Consider the following 10,162-nt stretch of genomic DNA (forward strand, 5'->3'; position numbering starts at 1 on the left):
TTTCCCAATAAAAGACTTGATAAGAAAAGAGATAAGAGTGTTATTTATTGTGCCCTTCTGTAAGGTCCTACAATGAAAAGATTCACTTAGGCTCAGCTGAAATTTGGCCCATCTCAAAGCAGAAAGGAATGAAAATTATGAATATGCTGATGGAAATGATTTCTGCCTGTGGCCTGCAATCTGAGTTGGCTAAAAATCCAGTGCAATGAAACCAGGGGCTGGAAAAGATGAAATGCTTTGCTGTCAGTTACGGTTCTTGCCAGAAAAGGCAGGGAAGAGTTATTCCAGGAGACAAAATTGGGATGTGTTCCCACTCAACTATCTGCTGTCATGCACTTTAGGAATGACTGACAATGGGAACAACTAACTTAATTGCAAAGAAGAAGCTGGGATGGAGCCTAGGATCAAGAGGCAAATTACTGGTGACTCATACCACAGCTATTGTTTAATGTTCTCCCTAGGCAGAGACCAAAATGAAAGCCATTTAGTTGAGAGTCAAGTGCATAAGCCAATGTCTGAGACTAACGCAACACCAGCTACTGAGAGACTGAAATTCCCATGCCCAGTTTCATATTTCAAAAGCTATGCCTTGATATGATGTCTGACTTTGGGTTGCTAGCCCATGAAATCCAGGGAATGAAAGGGAGGTGGTGGGTGGGAAGTCTCCTAAGTTAAGGAAGTTGCTTTGCTTGAATTCTAAATCAACTCCCAGGACGCTGAAACTCTACTAGCTCAAAGTAGAATGTCCCATGATGATATTAATAGATAGCTCATTCTCCCCAGTACCCACTAAGATGTAGCCATGGAAAGCAGTGGATGAGAGAGTACCTTCTAGAAAACAGAATAGGGACCAAACTGTTTACTAAACATTCTGACACACTAGGTCTCAGTTGGGGCTCTGTACTTTTAATAAGCTAAATGGGCTTTTCCCACATACACACAAATATTTGGAATATAGTAATTTAGAGGCAAAAGAATCAAGATACAGGCAAGTTAGGGCACTGACCTTCATTGAGGATTTGTCCTATCTGTTCAAATGGTCACATATGCCCATCTTCAGCTCCTGAGGCCCAGGAAGCCCCAGCAGGAGAGCTGCAGATTAAGGCTTAGGTGATCAACAGGAATCTTGGGGAAATCTTGGACCAGCAAAAATATTTTCCCAAGGAAGCTTGCAGCCACAATTCCAGGAGCATAATATGAATCATAATCAAGGAGCTACAACAGGAATTTATGGCCAAGCATCAGATCCTAAAAGTATAGTGAATTCATAAGTGGAAGAATTAAGAAATATGGTCAGAAGGTAGGAGAATCTAATTAATGAGTTTGCACAAAGGCTAGGGTCATAGACACATGAGTTTGTTTAAGATCCACTTTTACATGTTATGCCTGTGTGGTCATATGGCTGACCTCCAGCACCAGGGGTTCTATGTGATTTACCACCCAGACATTCATGGGTCATGCACCCTCCCCCAGTGTCCATCCCCCAGTGGGAATCAGTGGTAATACTCAGACTTGCACAAAATTTGGGGCAGCTCAGCAGTTGAGCCTAGGCACCAGGATCCAGAAAACAGGATTTTCTACAACTCCCATTCTATGGGTTTGTGCCCAGTTCATCTCAGTCCCATGAGCACCCAGAATCCACTGGTTTAAGAGAGAAGGGGAGAACAAGCTAGAGGAAGAGAAGAGAAAAACCAACAGTTGCACTTACTAGAGCAGCTGCACATTTCCCATCACTAAGTAAAGGGCACCCTGAATAGAGGGAGGGGAATATTTACAGAAGTAGCTGGTTTCTCTAGGGTACAACTGTAGACATACCCATCGACTGCACTTTCATATGGCAACAACATGCTTCCTCCACTCACATGGCTTATCTCCAGTCCTCAGCCAGTGAGACTGTATGGCTGGCTTACCAGCTCACTTTCTATGCATAGACAACTGACTTTATGGCCTAGACTAATAAATCAAGTAAGTATCATGTAAGTGTCCAGAAAGCATTCCTGAGACATTCAGGTTCTCCTCGTTGTGAAATAAAATGTATACCAACAACCAGAACTCCTTCCTATACACAGCAACACATTGTCTGATGTCCCCTTACAGAAGACAGACGATGGAGACACTTACTGTCAGGTCGGATGACCTGATGTGGCCTGAAACATTTCCAGAAATCCTGCATGGTGCTGCAGGAGGAGTCTGGCTGGTCATGAGTGTGGGATTGTTCATCTATTTGTCTCTCTTCTCAGCCAAGATATCAAGATTTTTACTCACTCTGGCTCACCCATAAATTTCACAGCCTCAGATATAGAGTTTATTAATAGCATAAGGAAATCTAGGTGCTAGACTATGTCAGGGGAAGTCTTTCTGCTGGGAGTATCAAAGGGAAGCTGGGCCTGCATATGGGGTAATTGTCCTGTGTCACTACCAAACAGTGAGGGAAGCCCATGGCCTCAGGTGGTTTCTTCTCTTTGGGATGGCTCTACTGTGGCAGAAAACACCGTTTTCACCAAAACTCATTTCTTCTTCATCAGGGGTTACACAACTAGACCACATTTCTCAGTCTCCATTGCAAGAAGGTGTACCCAATATGGCCAAATTTTATCCAATGAAATATGGGGGAGAAGTGATGAATGCCACCTCCAGGCTTGGCCCATAAAAATCTCCCAGGTGTCCAGGCATGGTACTTTTATCCAGTCTACTGACTGGATATTGGCACATTGGAATCCACATGCTGAAGATGTAGTTTCTATCATCCTGGATTCCTGAATGATTACTTGGAGCCAGACCAGAAACTTGTAAACTGAATTGTTATATGAAAAAGAAAGAAACTATTGTTGTTCAGATACTGATTTGAGGAGTTTGCTGTCAAAAAAGCTAGCGCTACTTTAATGAATATGCCCACTGATGTTCATGTCACATTTGTCGGGCCAGGATAATAACACCTAGAGTCACGGTTAGACCAGGGGAGACGACTGTCCAGGATGGCCTGAGGAAGCATAGATAAAGAATTTCAATTGTAGTATAAGAAGGAAGCAAAACCAAATGCCAGGAAAGCATTCCCACAAGTCAGCGCCAAGGAAAGAAGCCATTCACAACACAGTAAGTAATGGGGATTGAGTCAGGAGGCCTGTGAGCCAGTTGGGTTGCTGGCCATGGAGACAAATAGAGCACATGGTACAGGATTTGGACAGAGATATGAAGGCAGCAAAGGTCCATTTTCTGTGCAAATCCAAACAACTTCAGCCCTCATCTTCCCGTTGCGGAGCACAGGCTCCGGACGCGCAGGCTCAGCGGCCATGGCTCACGGGCCCAGGCGCTCCGCGGCATGTGGGATCTTCCCGCACCGGGGCACGAACCCGTGTCCCCTGCATCGGCAGACAGACTCTCAAGCACTGCGCCACCAGGGAAGCCCCAGCCCTCATCTTTAATAGCCAGCTCTTTATCCATTAGCTTCCTGAAGCCTCTACTCACTGGCCTAATTCCTGCAAACCCCATTTCTCAAGGTTCAATCATTTCCCAAATTCTTTTATTTAACTTTGGTCTGCACCTGCCACACATTGACAGTGTTCTCATGTTCTACTTCCTCACCGTATCCATGCCTTAGATTTCAGTTTTCTCATAAGCTAGTAATTAATTGCTGAGTATATTTCTGGGGGTAACTGACCCTTTCTGGAAGAGAAAGGAACTGCTGTTTTCACTCTCATGTTATTCCAAACCCTTTAATGGCATAAATACTACTTTGTGTCAGCCTGGGATTAAGTTGAAAGCACCCAAATGAGCACCCAGGCTGCAGAAGAGGGTAAACATTCATGAAACCCTGCTTCTGAGACAATCAGGACCTCATGACAAGAGCCACATGCCTCTAGGCATTCCATGATCTCTTGGCCAACCTAACATTCCCAAGGAAGGAGGTATTCAGATCTGGGTTAAAAGTCTGAGTAGGAACTTCACCAAAGTTCCCTACTTTGGGAACTTTGCTACCAAAATCTTGCCTGCCTTTGCAGTGGTCACCATGTCTGAATCTCTTCCCAGGAAGAACCACAACACAAAGAATCATTCTTTGTTTACTGTTTGGATTATTTAGATCTCAAAAGAGTTCTGCTGGTGCTGGCCTCCAGGAGTGGTGTGCCTGCCTGGCCTGGCTGGATTTCTGCCCTATATTAGGAAGTTCTCTTAGGAAATTCTCTGAGGATATAAGGGTCAATAATGCTTCATAAGGATCTTTGGTTTTCTGAGCTTCTTGTCTGCAAATAAGAAGCACATGACTTCAGGCCATAATAAGGATATTCATCTTGTGGGCTGGCATCTATGCAAATTATCAGCACACAGGAGTTCTTAGCCTTAGCAATGCTGAACCTAGTATATACGAAAATGATGATGTGAAGAATGTAGACAGATCACCAAACCTTAGGTCTAGGAGATCATAGAAGAGTTGAGGAAAAGCTGAGGGCAGGACGAGAGGCAACAGGATAAATCATGAAGTCCAAGCTAGGTTGAGTGGGACAATCAGGTTTTAAAGGAAAACTCTTCATAAGTGAAGGAGAAATACGGTGAAGGAAACAAGAATGCATAGGCAAAAGGTTGGATAGACAGTACTACAACATGAAAAAAACCCCTAAGTTTTGATGTTCACACAGACGTGGGGTTGAATTCCTGTATCTCCACTTTGTAAGTCCTGTCGCCTCTTAAAATTCATCTAACTACTTAAAATCTTGAAGGATTTGTAAAACAGAATAATATCTACCTGCTAGAATTATAAGAATTAGAGATTATGTATTTATGTAGATATAGTACTTGCATCATTCAGCAGGCATCAAATAAACGACAGACGTCTCTAATATGATTACTTGGTTGTGGACTTTCTATAGGCTTTAAACAGCAATCACAGTCTTAGCCGGGAGCCAATGACTGAAATCATTCTTTATAACGCTGACCTAGCTTCGGCCAACAATGAATCTTTATTTAATACTTAAATCTTTTAGTATTTATTCATTGAACAGAGTAAGTAAACTCCTTTTATATATAAAAGGCTGAGCTAGCTGCCAAAAACTCAGTACTACCCATGCACATACCATAATGTTACCTGTTTTTATGTGGCTATGCATCTTTGTTTTAAACTGCCAGTATTTTAAAGATATGTTACTAAATATAAGTTTTCTTCATTTCTACACAACACTGTACTGATCTGGCTGCCTTTTTTGTTTCCCAAATTTTCTTTTTTATTGAATCAACCCTCTGTTCTGGCACCATGTTAATATAATATACCTTTTGGTCTATTAATACATGTCACATCTTGGATTGACTTTTTATTCCAAGTTTCTTCCTGACAAAGGCAATGAGCACAGTGAGCATACTTAATAAATGTTACATAATAATAACTATTAAATGTTCCTTTAAAATCTCAAGCAGCTTTTTATCTTTAGCTTCTACTTTGAGATAATTACATACTTCCCCAAAGCTATTTATAGCACCCATCAGGAAGAACAGCTGAAAAAAAAAAAATGTGTTCCCAGTCCTGCCAAAACTATGGTGAAAGTGATTTAAACTCCGTATTTCTGTTGAATTTGTGTTGAAATGGCATTCAACGCATGGATGTCTAATTCTAGCAATCGAAAACTTTTCCGGACCAAAATTTCCCTGATGGAGGTGGTTACTGAATACATCTTGTCCATATCACCTTCACCAGTCGTTTACCAACAAACTGAGATTACACAAAACAGTTACAAAACACACCTTTTACTTCTGTTATCTGTTCATCTGTATCTGCTCCTCAGCTGCACCAGGAGTCACGTCCTCCCCTACCCCAGCATATTTAGTCAAGACCACAAGATGTAGTCACAGACCAGCCTCATAAACAAGAGGAACAGAGGACCTCCTCCATGCCATGACTTGCACTTTATAGGGTCAAAAAACTATATACATATGTGTGCCACTCTTAGGGTTGCCAGGTTTAACAAATAAAATTTAGCAGCTTATCCCACTACTGGGCATATATCCTGAGAAAACCATAATTCAAAAAGAGACATGCACCCCATTGTTCACCGCAGCACTATTTACAATAGCCAGGACATGGAAGCAACCTATGTCTCCATTGACAGATGAATGGATAAAGATGTGGCACATGTATACAATGGAATATTACTCAGCCATAAAAAGAAACGAAATTGAGTTATTTGTAGTGAGGTGGATGGACCTAGAGTCTGTCATACAGAGTGAAGTAAGCCAAAAAGAGCAAAATACCGTATGCTAACACATATATACGGAATCTAAAAAAAATTGTTCTGATGAACCTAGGGGCAGGACGGGAATAAAGACGCAGATGTATAGAATGGACTTGAGGACATGGGGTGGGGGAAGGGTAAGCTGAGACAAAGTGAGAGAGTGGCATGGACATATATACACTACCAAACGTAAAATAGATAGCTAGTGGGAAGCAGCTGCATAGCACAGGGAGTTCAGCTCGTGCTTTGTGACCACTTAGAGGAGTGGGATAGGGAGGGTGGGAGGGAGACGCAAGAGGGAGGGGATATGGGGATATATGTATACATATAGCTGACTCACTTTGTTATACAGCAGAAACTAACACAACACTGTAAAGCAATTATACTCCAATAAAGATGTTGAAAAAAAAATATTTACCAGCTCTGTCCACTCCACACATCTGTCTCCTAAACTGGCCTAAACTCAGTGTCAGAAAACCTTCTGATTACTTTCTCCTCTAAGTCAAGAAAGCAGGTTTATATAGTGGGAAGGTTACTGGACCTGGAGACTGAAGCCCTGTGTGCTGATCTTAGCACTTGCTACTTGGTTTGGATAAGTCCATTATGATTTTAACCATCAAGATTCTATTATCAAAAGGTCCATTTCCAGACTTTTGAGAATCGCCCTTCTCTGTGAGCCACCGTGCTAGGTGCTGGAGAAATAATAAACAAGCACAGTGCCCTGCCCTCAGGGAGTTTAGTGCCTAGTGGGAAAGAAAGGTGAGAACTCCAGGGGGAAAGGTAAAGCTAGAAATCAAGACTGAGCTGATTTTTTGTTGTTATTGTCATCGCATCTCTGTCAGATTACATTTCTCTATTTTTCCTTCAATGTGCACCTTGTTTTACTGTAAATGTTTTCACGAGAAGCCTTTTGCCCTGGAGAGAGATCTAACAGAACCTGTTACTTGGCAATAGTAGCCTTCACACAGATGAACATAAAACACTGTGATGTTTTGCAATCCAAGTTAATCACAGCATTCGAGACTACAAATACCTTTGGGTAAGTCATACACGAAGACTCCTTCTTTCTTCCTGTCAGAGGGAAATGTCTTCCGTGCCATTTGCAGTTACTTTGCTCATTAGATAAATCCTGGAAGAGGGGGTGAGAGCACAGTGAAATTCCCTAGGTACTAACAGTTTCCCAAGGAGTCCACAGCACCCCTGAAGAAAAAGTTCTTCCAGTGTTAAGACCAGAAAAGCAAAAGTGATAGTGATAGAAATAGTTACCAGAGAAGTTTGGGGTATGTAGACCCAACTTAGGCCCCCTCAGAGCATCATGTCCGAAGTGAGAATAAACTGCTTGCCCGCGCACTGGGAAGCAGTTTGCTCCTGGCTTCCTCACATTGACCTGCCTATGTGCCTTTGTCCGCAAGCTCAGCTGTTTTCAGTGGTAAATCTTGGGTGAGGAACTAAAAAAAAAGGTTTTCTTAAAAATGTAAACATTCTATTTTTCTTCTTTCTACTAATAAAAATGTATCTATTTGATGAAGAGACTTTCCAGGATCATTTATCTGGCCTTTGTTTACTTGGTTACTGTTTTTTTCCAAAGCTCACAAGCTCAGTTTCCAGCCCTTCTCTCTCTGACAGTAAAATCCCACTGACTCGAAGTGAAGTGGTTAAGAGCTCTAGAGCTGAGAGATGTCCAGCTGGGTTTGAATCCTGATTCTGCCTCCTAACTGCTGCAAGGATTTGGGAAAGTCATTTAATTATTTAAACCTGTTTCTTCATCTGCTTATTAGGGAATACAGCTGACCCTTGAACAAGGGGTTAGGGATCTCCCCCCTCCAGAAGGTGGGAAATCCTTGTAGAACTTATAGTCGGCCCTCCGGCTCCTCCTCGGCTCTTCCGGCAAGAATCCAACCAACCACGGATCCTGTAGTTTCACAGTATTTACTATTACAAAATTTCAAATGTAAGTGTACCTGAACAGATGGTCAATAAGATAAATTACACAATTAAATTTTTTTCATCATTTGCAAAAATATATGACAAACTACGGTAACAACGTTTTCTGTTTCTTTTTGTACAAATGATGCAATCAACTAAGGAATTCTAATTACTTACATAAGTTAATAGGCATGTTAAAACCCTGCCGTTTTATGTCAGGCTGAAGGAGTCCTGGTTGGCAGCACGGCCGGAGTGTCAAAGCTGACAGGAGGACCCCAGGGCTCCTGACTTCATCACCTCCACCTTCTTTCGCAAAGTCTTGGCTACTATATAAAACCCATAGTACTTCAGACAAATCTGTACATAATCGAAACCCAAATGTGCATCAGGGTGAAACTTTCCGAAAGGGGTTGTGAGATCTATGCAATCTAGGAAACTGTCTGGGTATCTAACCATTCCCCAAATTTCTGCCACAGTCAGCAAGTTTCTGAAGGTCCTGTGACATTAGAACCCAAGTGGGCTTTGGTGTACCCAAGGCTTCCTGGGGCCCAGACAGCTTGCCGGTCTCAATTCTGACTTAGCCAAATCTAGTTAATGACTTAAAATCAAGAACAAACTAACCTAGGTTTTGTGTTAATATCCACAACTTTATGTATAGGTTTTTCTGTTATGATTATTTATCTAATGCATGGAGAGGAGTCATCATCTAGTATGATGCTTAGTACGTTGGTCTCACTAGAAACTCAGTTCTGAAGAGGGAAGAGATATGGGAACTTATGTATATGTATAGCTGATTCACTTTGTTATAAAGCAGAAACTAACACACCATTGTAAAGCAATTATATTCCAATAAAGATGTTAAAAAAAGAAAAAAGAAACTCAGTTCTGTTATTGGGTAATAACAGGGGAAGGTGGTCTAGAAAACTATGAACTGTGGCATTAGGCCTAGATTTGAATCTAAGCTATTACCTGAAAATGTTACTTAATCTCTTGGAAACATACTTTCCTCAGTTGGACAAAGGAGAAAATACTGTGGGTTAAAATAGATAAAGGGTATTTTGACTACAGTAAGTGGACAAAAAATGGCACTCGTCACCATTATTATTATTACTATTAGCATATTTTTATGCTGAGAGTTAATACTGTTTTAATTATGCTTTCAAATTTCTTAGAAGAAAGGCATCATCCCTGGCAAGTATCACAAATAAAATTTACATAGCAAGAAAGTTGATTTACATAATCATCTAATCAATTGATTATTATTTCCTTTTGAGAACTTTCACAATAGCTACAGTGAAATCCAGAGATAAATATTGTGCCCTGTGATTATGTGAATTTGAATATAATGCAGTCAGAATATGTTTCCCACCCTCTTCAACAAACTTATATTGGTCATTATATTAATCTCAACACTGAGATTTATGCAACTTAGTTTTTTATACTACCACTACAGCATCATAGAAGGATTTTATTATTTTTTATTTTTTAAACTTATATTTTACTTATTATCATTTAAAAAAAATTTTTGCCACATCATGCAACATGTAGGATCTTAGTTCCCCAACCGGGGATCGAACCTGTGCCCCCCCAGCATTGGAAGCTCAGAGTCTTAAACCACTGGACTGCCAGGGAAGTCCCGATTTTATTATATTTTACATTTGGATGTCATCACTGGGACGGTCTTTTGATGTGTCCCTTTGATCAGCCTACAGTCCCTAGTTATTCCATCAAACACTAATCTAGGTGTTGCTGTGAAGGTATTTCATAGATGTGATTAAAGTCCACAATCAGTCCACATTAACTAAGAGATTATCCTAGATAATCTGAGTGGGTCTGATTCAACCAGTTGAAAGGTCAAAAGCAGAACTGAGGCTTTTCTGAGGAAAAAGAAATTCCACCTGTGGACAGCAAGCTTCAGTTTGTGCCTGTGATTCCCAGCCTGTCCTGCATGACAGCCTGCCCTCTGGCCTTCAGATCTGTCCAGCCAGCCCCACAATCATGTAAGCCAATTCTTGCAATAA

General features: G+C 41.2%; 1 protein-coding gene across 1 annotated transcript in view; it reads right to left on the reverse strand.

The window, feature by feature from the left end:
• GPR63 (G protein-coupled receptor 63) overlaps nt 1-10,162 on the reverse strand; it is a 275,965-nt gene that overhangs the window by 202,400 nt on the left and 63,403 nt on the right. The window lies entirely within an intron of this gene.

This window comes from Kogia breviceps, chromosome 13, assembly GCF_026419965.1.
Source record: "Kogia breviceps isolate mKogBre1 chromosome 13, mKogBre1 haplotype 1, whole genome shotgun sequence".
In the NCBI taxonomy this organism is placed as follows: Eukaryota; Metazoa; Chordata; class Mammalia; order Artiodactyla; family Physeteridae; genus Kogia; species Kogia breviceps.